The 12987-nt window shown below is 42.8% G+C and overlaps 1 protein-coding gene across 1 annotated transcript in view; it reads right to left on the bottom strand.

Annotated features, from left to right (window-relative positions):
* Positions 1 to 12987, bottom strand: part of traf3ip2a (TRAF3 interacting protein 2a) — a 126277-nt gene that overhangs the window by 38602 nt on the left and 74688 nt on the right. The window lies entirely within an intron of this gene.

Here is a 12987-nt window from a genome sequence, read left to right as displayed (position 1 = left end):
AGTGCTGTCTGGTACTCTTTGCTCGGAAGCTGGTACAATGCTAGGCCATCAAGGTGTAGGATGACACCTTTCGGTACTTGAAGTCCCGTATTCTGGTTGAGCATGTTGACACGGCTGGTTGTGTCATGCTGGTCGTGAGTGACAGTGGCTGTGCGCACAGGTGTGTTAGCAAGCCACCTTTCACCTACAATCTCTGCTTGCGTCTCTGTGACTTGTGTGTGAGGCTTAGCTTCGGCAGGGCAGAGATAATGAATGTCTTCAGTCAAAGTACACGTGCGGGTTTGAAGCTGAGTACAGTTGTGTGTAGCTGTCATGGTAGGCCACCACGTCTGGAGGCCTTATCTTGATGTGGCTGTTGTTTTTACAAAACCTGACCTTGACAATGTCTGTAAGTCTGTAGACTTGGCTTGACTCGATGATAGGCAGATTTAGGAGAAAGCCCACTTCTCTCTGCTCGGGATCGACGCAGAGTGAGATGGCGCTACCCAGAGAGTAGGCCAGGTGTTTTTGTAGAAGGTCAGCTGGCGTGTTGATGGCGGAAGCCAGCACAGTTAGCATCAGGCTTAGTATCAGGTACGGTGGGATTACACCTGTGGCTAGGCTGTCATTGGAGGGGCTAACCTCCCACAGCATGTCTGTCGTTAGCGCTGTAACCGGCTGAGTCTGGACAAATTCACTCTGTAAGACAGTAAACAGCGGCTTCATGGAGTTCGCGGTCTGGTTCACTGCATTTACACTGGACATACCAATGTTAAACAGAGTTCTGGCGGCAGCTACGACTCCGAGCAACGCTCCCAGGAGCCGTCTGGAGTGGTGGTTGGTGCTTAGGAGTCCCGATCGTGCGACAGTCACTTTCTCAAGTTGGTTGAGCATGTGTTCGACCTTGGCCTCGGCATGAGAGAGGGAGTTCTCTGTCCATTGGGCACTTGTCCAGATGTATTGGGCTACGGAGCTGGGGTAGTGTGCTCTGTACACCAGGCAGGGCTGGATGAGTCGAACATGCACTTGCTGGGTGTAGGTCCTGCCGTCGGTGATCTGGTGGCAGCTGTCCTCTGGTTGGCTGACAGTACAGCATGGCGAACCACAGCAGCAACCTGGTACAGACAACAGGGAGAGAGAGAGAGAAAGGGGAGGAAGAAGCCAGCGAGGGTTGTCTGTGGTTGGACAGGGCAGTCTTTTTACTTCGTGGGCGGCGACTAGGTTTAGTTCGCCTTGGCCCATGTTTTGCCACATCTTGCTGCCGGCTTGTTGCTTGCTTCAGTGTCTCGTCAGTGGCTCTGGTACTGCGATGAGCAGCGCAAGATGCGTCATGGAAATACATTGGCAGTATATCCCCCTTTGTGCGCCATGGCATTATAAGCCTTGGTATTGCGATGTCAGTCGGTGCACAACTCAGAATGTTGTTTTGTGCACGCAGCATGTGCGTGGTGTCATGCAGTGGTCTGAGGCACTGGTTGTCAGTGAGTTCAGATGGCATGCAAGGGTGGTTGGAGGGGTTTGAGAGGTGGGCATTTAAAGTCTTTATGTGGATGTCAGAAGCCCGCATGTCCGTTATGGTTGTCTTTGCAAACAGCGGAGCCAGCGTAAGCGGCTCTGAGGTAGGCAGTTGAGCTTGTAAAGGTCTTATGCTGTGTGTAATCTTCACTTTCTTTAGGGTGGGTGGGTGGGTGGGTTGAAAGTGACCACAGCTTGTTGTTTGGTGCGCCAGGCTTGGCGATGGCTTGAGTGAGGTCATGTCGCTGCAGGTCAGTCATGACCTTGAGGCAGCAGGTGTCAAAGTCTTTGGTGGGCTGTAAGGTGCAGGGTAGCACAGTTGAACCTTGACTTGGTGCTGAGTCTGTGTCTTCATGGCTGGCTGTGGGAGTTCCCATGAACTCTGTGACCTGAAAGTCTGGCTCTGCGGAATTTCCCGTGACCTTTGTGACCAGACCGTCTGGCTGTGACTGGAGGGATTGAAGTTCTCGTACTTGAGCCCAGACCTTGAGCTGTTTCAAGTCCAGTAACGGTTCAAAGCGATCTAGAAGGTCTCTGCCGATGAGGAACGGAAAAGTGTCCATTTTTGAGATGAACACTGGATGGACTAGACTCAAAGGACCAATTGTCAGGTGAATGTGAGCTACCTGTTCGAGCCGGATGTCATGTTGACAGTATGACTGTACGTTCAGTTCACAAGTTTGAGGTGTAAGAGTTTGATCTTGTCTCTTAGCTTCAAATTGGAGTCTTTGGAACAGTTGAACTGAAATTATCATAATGTCTGATCCTGTGTCGATCAAGGCTTCCATGCTCACTTCCTTTTCCAACGTGATGTTCAGGTAGAGTTTTCGGCCTGTGCCCTTTTCAATGAGGTTGCCCAGGAACATTGGCATCGGGGCAGGTGTACCGGTCAGTGGGTGGTTAGGACCGGTCTCGTGTAGCTTGCTGCGGAGGCAGTTAGCCAAAACAGCATTTCCTGGTACCTTGGGATTGTGGTACCTGGTTTGAGGAAGTGTGCTGTTTCGTTCATGGTGTGCAGCTGTCAGCTGTGGAGCTTGGGTGATGCTGTCACCTTGTAATGTGACAGTTAGCTCTGTGGTCTGTGGCTGACGAGCAGTGTTCTGGGTGCTTGGTACCGGTCTTATGCTTAGACATAAGATGTCGGGCTCGTCCTTCTTGTCTTTCTTGCGACGTTTCTGGTGAAGAAGCTCTTTCAGCACCCTTAGGATCTCTGCTGTCTCAGACGTGGCTGCACTGTGGTTATCTGATGTGGTGGGCTCAGGATTGAGCTTACCAGTGTTCTGGAGAAAGTGGTTCCAGGTTCGACGGTCTGGGCTTGGAGTTCTGGACGGCGGGTGATGCTGGTCCCACAATCTTTCAGAGCGCTCGCTCCGATGCTTTGGATGAGCACCGTCACAGTTGTGCTGCCATCTGCTGGCCTGGAACAGTTTTGATTCTCTGTGGTAAAGTCTGTGACTGAGGGGTTGTTGGGCACCCTCTGTGTCTAGCTCTGAGCAGTGCTCAGAGACGGAGTAGATTGTGGAATTTTTCACAGTCTTTTCAGAAATAGTCTTTTGCTTGGTGTAAGCTTTATGGGCTAAGTCCCGTAACTGTTGTGTAGACATGCTACGCGGACACGCTGAGAGTCAGATATGAAGACTCAAACTGTGATGAAGGTTTCTGAGAAACAGAATTTTAAAGTTGACATCCTGTTCCATACCTGGTTCGTTGCGTGATCCGAAAAAGGATTTTCGTAGACGACTGTAGTAGGCTTGTGGGTGTTCAAGTCGGCCCTGTTTGAGGTCCATAGCGTTGATAAACCCTTCGTCTGATTCTGGATCAGCAAATTCATGAATCAAAGCTTGTCTTAGCTGTTGGTAGTCTGCTTTGACAGTCTCTGGTTGACGGTCTAGAAAACTACTAACATCACAATTGGACGTGATTCTTAACAGATACAAATTGTACCAAGCTGTCCAGTTGGCGACAGTTTGCAAGTGAAAGTCAATGTCCTGTAAATAAGCAAAAATGTCATGGCTTCCTGCAGGATCTGGGTTGAACGTAAGGAATGTTTCGGGCTAGCTTGTCAAGTTCTCGGGGGGCCGTGCCGTGGTAAGTGGCATGGGTTTTCTGGAAGGGTCCTCCCCCTTTCGCTGCTGACAGGTGTTCTTGAAAGCTGGCTGGTGATGTCTTGAGCCGTGGGCTTACATCTCCCTTTTCAGCTCTGGGTTCTTGGCTGAAAGGGTTGGGGTGGCTGGCCGGGAGAAACTCTGTGATGTGTGTTTCTCCGTTCCAGCCACTCTGCAGTCTGTAAGAATGTCTCAGTTCTGCATGAACAGTGTTAAGTTCCTCTTGGAGCTCGTCTCTCTGCAGAGTAAGCTCGCCGATTTTAGCTCGGGCCGTTTGCAAATGTTTTTCGCAGGCCCTGGCTTTTGCGTCTGTTTCTTTTAGTTCAGTCTCGGCTCTCTCTAGGAGAGCGTCACTTTGTTGGAGTTTTTCGTCGAGTTCTTTTCTGGTTTCTCTCTCCAACTGTTCTCTTTGGTCTGTGTCGAGGCGCAGATCTTGCAGGGCATTTCGAAGTCTTTCTACTTCTTTCTGTAGCTCTGGATCTGTGGCGTCCTCTTTCTCTCGCTGGTTCTGGGTCTCGAGGAGGAGCTGATCTAGACGGCTCTGGGTTCTGGCCTGGTCCTTCCGGGCCTCCTCCACTTGAAGCTGTAGCGCTGCTGCTTGCTGCTCCAGGTCGATGTTGCGCCGTTCGCTGAGCCTCGCCTGGGCGACGACGTTGTGGGCGACGCTGCTGACGATCCTGGCCCAGTCTTTGTAGTTGTAGCTTTGGGTAGGATCGTGTGTTATCAGCTCGTCTAGCTCGGTGTCCAGTTGCGTTTGGCTCAGATGCTGCAGGTCACTGGCGTCCTTGGGCAGGACGGTGTTCGTCATTGCTTCCAGCCATGTCGTTAGGTGCTCCCGACGGACCGCGGGACTGGATGCACGGGACATATTGGCTTCGCTGTAGGCGAGAGAAACACAGCACACACACAAAGAGACCAATGCAAGTTCGTTCTAAGGTTAATGAGCTATACTCATACGGGCTATGCCGTTTATGAGAATTTTGGGGCTAACTGATGCAAACTGTTAGACAGTTCGCGGAGCCAATTAACTTGGGTCAACGAAGGACCCGAACTAGAGATTTGACAGGCAGTAGCCTCGCGGGTCACGTGATGACACCGGCTGCTTGGTTTGTCGCCCTATTATTTAGCTTCCTTGGTGGCTCTCATAGGTCACTGTCTCTAGGTGAAATGAAAGAACCAAATCACAACAGAACAAAGGATAGAAAAGATCAAAGTGAAACAAAACACTTGAAATGAGATAAAACAATAGTAACACGATATGTATTAGGGAGAATAAGGAGGCCTAAGCCTACTACTAGGGTTTAAGCTAGGCCAACAGGTGAGTGGGGGCTATCGGGGTAGGAAACCTAGGAAGAGGGTATGGCTTAGAGAAGAGATAAAGGTGGGCCATACATCTAGAATATACCTGAGGGAATATCTAATATTTTGTGGCTTAGACAGGAAATGGGTTTTACTAAATTTAGTTTACCTGCGGTGAATTGAGGTCACTCTGGTGGGAACCCGTGGCTCAGTCAACCCCTCCGACGGTTCCCAACACTTGACCGCAGTGTCCTCGGGCAGCTTCGTTTTCTCCCTGTACCTCGCTGCGCCCTCACAAACAACTTGCGACTTTAAAACACAACCTGGCAACACCAAGGTGTCCCCGGCCAGACAATACGGCAAAATTGGGTTTTAGCCCGGAACTCTCCGAAGAGTGGCCCACTTTTAGGCCTCAGTTCGGGTTTATTGTCCCAAAATTTGTGAAAATTTACAAAATTTGCTTTGTGTGTGTTGGCTGGCGCGGCTGACCTTTGGAGTGCCAAATTGCTAATGTCGCAGTTGCGTGCCGCAACGATGGTACGGGATTTGGAAGTGTCCGAAACTCACGTAACGGCAAGTGTCAGTAACGCCGGTTGGGCAACCTCGCTCGCGGAAACCAACCCGAGATGACTGCAACTCCCCACAGTGCTCTAGTGAATGCCACCTATAAATACATAAAGGATAAACAAGTGAAACAAAGTGAATTAAGGCTAGTTTGTTTAAACCAAATGGATTAATTATTTGTGTGGCAATCAGAGTCAAAGGGTTTACTAAATAATAATAAAATGAAAAGGAAATTATGATAATGATGGTAATTATCGAAATAACCTAACCCAAAAGAGAGATAGAGAAAAAAAATTAGAAAGAAGAGAATTTTTTTTTTTTTTAAATCAAAATAGAAAGGGACAGGATTGAAACACGGGAGAAGAAGCAGGCCGCAGTAGCTGGTTTTCACCACAAGGGGGCGTGCTCCCTCTCTGTGCTTAACCTGGCAAACAGAAAACTTAATTCAAATAAAAAATTCAAAACTTGTTTAAATTAAAATTTAAAATAAGCATGTAAGGAAATGTAAAAATCAGAATGATATCTTATAATAATCCAGATACACTAAAGTATCAGTCCTATTTATAAAAATAATCAGGAGAGAAAGACGATATAAAAGAGTGAAAGGAGGAAAATAGTGATGCCAACTTAGTATCCACAAGGCCACACGGTGGCGCCGTTTTCTCCAAGTGGATAGCAGTGGCTAACAGACAAACACATCTGAATTTGAGTTCAAAACAGGTTTAAAATCAAACTTAAATGAGCATGTAAGGGGATTGAAAAATCAGGATGATATCCTCCAATAATTAACGATAACAGTGAAGTATCATTAAAATTATAAGATAATCAAAAAAAAAAAAAAAAGTAAAAGTAGAAATACGCAATTCAAAATAGAATTGAAAAGAGAGGCAAGAGAGAGACTGAAAGCTTTGAACTGACTTAGCAGTATACAGCCACTAGATGGCTCACTTCCTTCTAAGTGGGCCACTCAGTGGTTGACTTGAGACACTTAGTTACACTATTAAACAATAAAATCTAAATTCAAATCATGTTTGAACCAAAATCAAAGTAAGTGTGAACAGTCAAAGGCAGGAAAAATTGTCTAACACAAAATAATATTCGCACGAGCAAAGCTGTAAATGCAAATAATTATTGAGAAGTTAGACGGCTAATTCAATAATAACAGGGAAATAGACATTCGCACTAAGAGAGCATTATCTGGAACGGCCACTAGGTAGTGGACTTCTAAGTGGCTCTCTATGGCTGTATTGGGATTTACTTTAAGTTTTACAAACTCAAAGTAAATGTACCAGTCAAAAGCAGAAAAATGTGTCTAACATGAAATAATATTTGCACAAACCAGGCTGTAAATGCGAATAATTATTTAGAGTTTAGACATTCATTCACAGGGAAAAGAATTTCAGCAGTAAAGAGAGCGTTATCTGATAACTGACCACGAGATGGCGTAATTGCGCTCATGCAAGCTGAAATCAGAAGGCGGGCGTAATTTGAAACTTCTAAACACTTAAAGGACGCCCTCTGGTGTTTGGTAAGCGGAATTACAACCCATTACAATGTGATTTCAAAAGCTAAGGGCTTTCAGCTCGCGTCATGCGCTGATTTTCTGCAACAAATCACAAATAGACAAAAAGGCAAAGGTTTTTTCGGACCTTTGGGTGCTAATATTGTACAAGAGCGTGAGGCAGGATTTCTTCGCTGCAACAACACGCATATGTTAAACAACAGGAATTTTACGTCTGTTGCATTCCCATACGCACTTTATCAAAATAGCACTTTATAATTTAAGTGTGTTGGTTTACAATTGGGTAGCTAGGCCAATTTTTCGACCAGGAGTTTTACCGTTTATTTTTGAATATCACTGTGGTTAACCACGAATTCAATAACGATATTTGCATGCAAGGCCAATATATGTTTAGAAGGAATCTCGCTTAAAAACATATTTATTAATACCGGTACTACGCACGTGAGAATTCTACGTTCACAGCAATTTGAAACAAATATTAGAAATGTATCAACTGCAGAGAGATTCTTTCGTCTCTAACAGGACATCTGTAATATTAATACTGCAGTGTATAGCATTTAACAGTGCTAAAATTGTCTAGGCATATTTTAGCAATTTGTTAAAATGTAACGTTAGCCTACTGACTTCGGCTTTTTGCCTTGGTCAGTTAGAGTGAGTTCGCGTTTGCGACTTATCTCACAATTTCATAATTTCATAAAATGTGTGCACAAAAATTATTAATATTCATATAAACAGATTGAAACTGAATATTGCATATAAAACAAAGTTTGAGATTGCCTAAAATTTCTCCACCATAAAACATGTAACCGCACTGGCATTAGTAGTACATTTAACATTAGCTCAAATGATCAATAGGGAATTTTAATAATTAATCATGAATATGATTAATATTTTGCATATTACAGTTACATTAATTTATCGAAACTGAAACTAGATCGATATGTATATATGAATAACCAATCACAACGAATTATAATTCCTCATTCATATATCAATAATCTTATTTCAAATCGAAGTTATGGGATAACTTTCAATGGAATTAATTTAGTTATCAAACAATCTGTTTGTCCAGCAAACATTAACGTAAGATTAACTTCAACTCTCAAAGAAAATTATCCTTCTTACAAAAGCAAGAAAGAGTATTTTTTTCTGGCCTTGAAAAAAAAACCCAACTCGCTGTGTTTATAAAATTAGGTTACTTAAATCGTAACAAGATAAAGCATGTAGCTTGGATCGAAAAATCATTGACTTCGTAAAATGAGCATTGAGACAAACAGGAATATATGGAATTTAATAATTGAACTAATGAATACATAACTACGATTCACACAGAGTAAATATGTATGTATATACAGAACACGTAAACAAAAACAAGACTAAACGAATATGAGAGAGGGAGAGGATGAAAGGGAGAAAGTGAAACTAAAGTTCAGGATGAGAGAGATCACCGAGATGATCTCAGCATGGCAAAATCACAGGCAATGTAACCTTGAGAGACAACAAGAAATCAGATTACATTAAAAGTTCAATAAACTTATCTTGCAAAATGGTTCTCTTTGTTGCTGAAGAACGCAGAGTCGTGCGTGCGTCGTTAAGAGCAGCGTGCGTGTGTTTCTTTAAGAAAGCAGGGCTTGCTCCGGTGAGCGCGGCCGCGGGCTGTTCAAGTCTCTTTAAAGTTGAAGTTGCCGGCTACGTTTGCTTCGCTGAACGTAGGGAGAGTCCGAGGACGAAAATAAAGAAAAGACTTAAAGAAAAAGAAAAACGGAGAACGCTCCCAAAAAGGGAGCCATATGGATCTTCTCGCTGACGAAGAGTGTTCGTAAAAATGCTCCCTGAAGATTTTCTGAGTTGGTCTTTTATGGAAAGGATGGTTTGACGCCTAGGCCTACTTTGCGTACGCAGATCTTAGAGCATCTCGGGCGGGAAGATTTTTCTTTGTCTTGTAAGACAACGCCCACTCGAATGAGTCATGAGGGATATCAAATTTGAGACGATTCTCTAACTAAAACACTATTGATTAAAGAATACATTTCAAAACCACACCTCTATTATAAAGCAAAACTAATCACACATACATAATGGAATTGTACATATATTAAAGGATATTCCTAAGTTCTACTACAAAGGTGTGTGTGTGTGTGTGTGTGTGTGTGTGTGTGTGTGTGTGTGTGTGTATGTATGTATGCGTGTGTGGGATGACTCTAGAAAGTTTCGTTATCTCTTTGGTGCAGAGAGAAAAGGGGGTTTGGAATGCAGAACGTTGTTCTGCAGTGTGTCTAGGGTGCTATTAAATGTCGTAAAAGTCCATTTGCTCCAGTCTCTCTGGAGCCTGGCGTATGATTTGTAATTTTGAAGTCAGGAGGTTACAAGCTTTGGTAAGCTTAGCAAAGAACGTTTTGGGCAGGAATGTGCTTAGAAAACACAGAGAGTCCGAATTTGTTAATTCAGAATCAAACGAACGAATGATTAAAATAGCCCAGTCGCTACAAGGAACAGAGAGATATCCCCTGTCTTTCGCGCCGTTGACCGCGGAGAGCGTCGAAGAGACAGAGGACCTCAGCCTGGCCGAGTACGGGGCTCCCCATGACCTGGAGAGCTCAGGGAGGAAGGGAGTGGGCCTCAGAACAGGTGCAGAGCGGAGTCCTGGCAGAAAACAGCCATCCAACCTGTTGGGCGTGGGCTCCTCGGGCATATTCCAGTCAAGGCCGTGGAGGACCTCATGAGGAGGCGGAGAAGCTCAGCGTTGACAGAGGCCCTTACGCTGGACTCTCTATATATGAAGCGTTCAGATGCAAAAGCCTCTAAGTGCCATCTGAAATTTTCTTCTAGAATGATCATTTTTATTAAGCTTGTATATTTAAGTTCAGTAATTTCTCTTAAATGACAATTAATAGGTTATTTTCATTGCCATTTAAGTGAAATTACTGAACTTAAATATACGAGCTTGTTAAAAATGATCATTCTAGAAGAAAATTTCAGATGGCACTTAGAGGCTTTTGCATCTGAACTCTTCATATATATATCTCTGTGTTTTCTGAGATTTGGAGGAGTCATCATATTTTGAGAAAAATAAAGTTTTAATAGGCTATTACAAGAATAAAGTCACTATATTTCAGAAAATAATCTTAGTCTGATGTGCATTACGTGATTGCTCTGCTGATACGGTAGATCTCAGACCTTCTGACAGACTCAGAGCCCTGTTTGGGTCTCTGGTCTCTGAATGAGACAAAGTTTAGGGAAGTGGATGTACGCTGCTGTACGTCGTAGGTGGAAACCCGAAACTACGGCAGAAATACACGGAGCTCAAACGCGACACATCTGCCGCAGCATCTCCACAGCAGCAAGCGTCCATTATAAACCTGAAGATGCACAGACCACGGATGGCGTGCTGCTCATCTCTCTATTTTACAGCGATTGATTCCTGCCGGTTCCATAATGAGACTGGCGCGGCCAGAGACATTTTGGGCGCTGCGGCATATTAAATATATTATAAATAGTTTTTCCGCGTGAGAAATACAATGTGTGGCGAGAGGGCGTGACAAAAGACCGAAATGAGTGACTGTCACGTGACACTTGAGAGCCCTGACTGCACTGTAGCAGTTACTGTTACACTGTTTCATAGATTAATCTATGCCAGTCTAGATTAATCTATGACAGCCAGTTTAACCTGGAAGCTAGCTAGCCTGCTAAAAACGCCAAGCTTACATTAGCTACTGCTACTATTCCCCACCAATTCACAAGCACAAGAGAAAAAGTATTTTGTACTTACATTTAATACCCCTGGAACTCAATGGAAGTTGATTGAAGATGGCATAGTTGGTAATGTTGTTATAACCAGTCAACTGAACCAACAATCTTTTCACAAAACTGACTTTTTAAAAAACCTTTCAAACTGTCAAAATCCATCAACATTCCGTGCATTAGCTACTTTCTGACATTCTAACTGAAAGTGGGTGAATATCAAAATACATGATAGAAACATTTTGTTAAACCACTTATAAGTGTTATGTTGACAACACTATTGAAACAATTACTTATTACAACTGTACATGAATAAATAGGCCATTTGGCCCTGGACTAATAGGGTATGCTATTTGTCCATTCTATTGGCTCTATTCTATTTTGAAGACTTGTGCTGGCTGCACAAGTCTAATTTAAGGCTCTCACAAATAAATAGTATGGGTATATTATACATTTTCTGAGTCCTCAGAGTGCCTTGAGTATTGAAGTTGTTGAGTTTTGTGTCCATGGTGTTCTTTCATGCCACAGGGATAAAAGAAAGCATACAGTTTAGGCGGAAATTGTGAAAAAATGTGTGTTATTTCTGGTTTAAAGAAGTCTTGTGACCTCTGTGTTTGTCAGACAGATTCAGTACAGGGCTTAAATGAAAGCCTAAAAGGTCCCCTTTCCAACGATACCAAGCACCATATTATAGAATATTGACAATATCCCTAGCATGAGCCTAAACCAGATATACACCAGATTTCAAAAACGGAATTTATTTTAGGGAGTTAGTAACTTCATGAGCTCAAAAAAGTGATTTCGCTACCACCGCTGCACTGCTATCGTGATTTTTCTAATACTAGGGGTGTATACCTTGCCAAAAAACAATGATAGCATTTGCATTGGCATTGGAATATAGCTGTGATCCCCAGTCAAAATTCGAAATCCTTTTAGTCACTTGTTTATTTCAATTTTTTTTCACAGGGTTATAATACAACAGACGTTTAGGCTTGCAGGCCTTCTTTAGTGTGTTGAATTCTCCAATCCTTTCAACCACTATTTAAACTCATATTAAAACTCATTTAAAACTCAAACTTAATTACACTGAAGTAATCAAAATTGACCAGTGTTAAAAATCACTCTTAAATGTGTTCAATAGCAATTATCCACATACAATATGATCTTGTTTAACACATTCACCAACAATCCTCATGAATCACAAGACATACATTTACACTAAGCAAAATAACAGAGGATCCCACAATCAAAAAAAAAACAAAAAAAAAAAACATGGAAATATTAAAAAACCTTATGCATTAATCCAGGTAACCACATCAAATTCACAGCAGTGAAAGATCAAATGATTGAAGTCATCAGAAATACATTGTCATTAATCAACACTGATCTTCACACTTAGAATATTTAATTTATAGGCTATATGACATTTGTAAAAATCATGTCGTAATCTATCTTTACATCAGAAAACAGAAAAATCTAATTTTATGCCACTTATGCCATAAGGAGCCAGTCATTTTAATTTATAAATCCAAAATGCTTCTCGTTTCAATAATTCTTTATTTATATCACCATTACATGATATGTCCCATTTCGCTGAAATGACTAACTCAGTGATTCCCAACCCCCGGTCCCCGGACCGGTGCCGGTCCGTGGACCCGTTAGTACCGGGCCTTGAAATATTCCCAGAATAATATTTATTTTTTTATTTTTTTATAATAATAATAATTTTCTTTTTTATATGCTTTTTTAAGTGCTATGACGTCATGTTATTTAATCCAAAACCTAAACAATAAAGAGATTAAAATGTGTTTCTTTGAGCGCCTTGCGATTGCTTAGCAACGCGTCATATCTGAACGGACTGCAAAAAAGCGCGCTGCACCTGAAGTGACAGGGAAGTGGAGAGATGAGCGGGCCGCGATATTTTTTTCAATGGCTAATTTCATTGCGGACAGTTCTGGTAAAAGGAAAGGCGATGACCAACTCGAAAATAGCGAGAGAGAAAAAGTCACGCTTCATAAATACGATACCTCATACATTAGGTATGGATTTATGACAACAGGCGATGCCGTGGCGCCAAATCCGTTGTGTATTATTTGTGGTGAAAAACTGTAAGCTGGTTTTCGTTCATATTTGTAAAGCAGACCTTTTTAAATTTCGTTTTATTGTATCCTGGAATTTTTGTGCATTGTTTTGGATGCATATGTTTTTTATGGATGCTCAGGAAGAACAGCTGGTCTTGTGCACAGCTACAAATATAGTAAT

Source organism: Squalius cephalus, assembly GCF_949319135.1.
Source record: "Squalius cephalus genome assembly, chromosome: 12".
Classification (NCBI taxonomy): domain Eukaryota; kingdom Metazoa; phylum Chordata; class Actinopteri; order Cypriniformes; family Leuciscidae; genus Squalius; species Squalius cephalus.
This window is presented reverse-complemented; position numbering and strand designations above follow the sequence as displayed.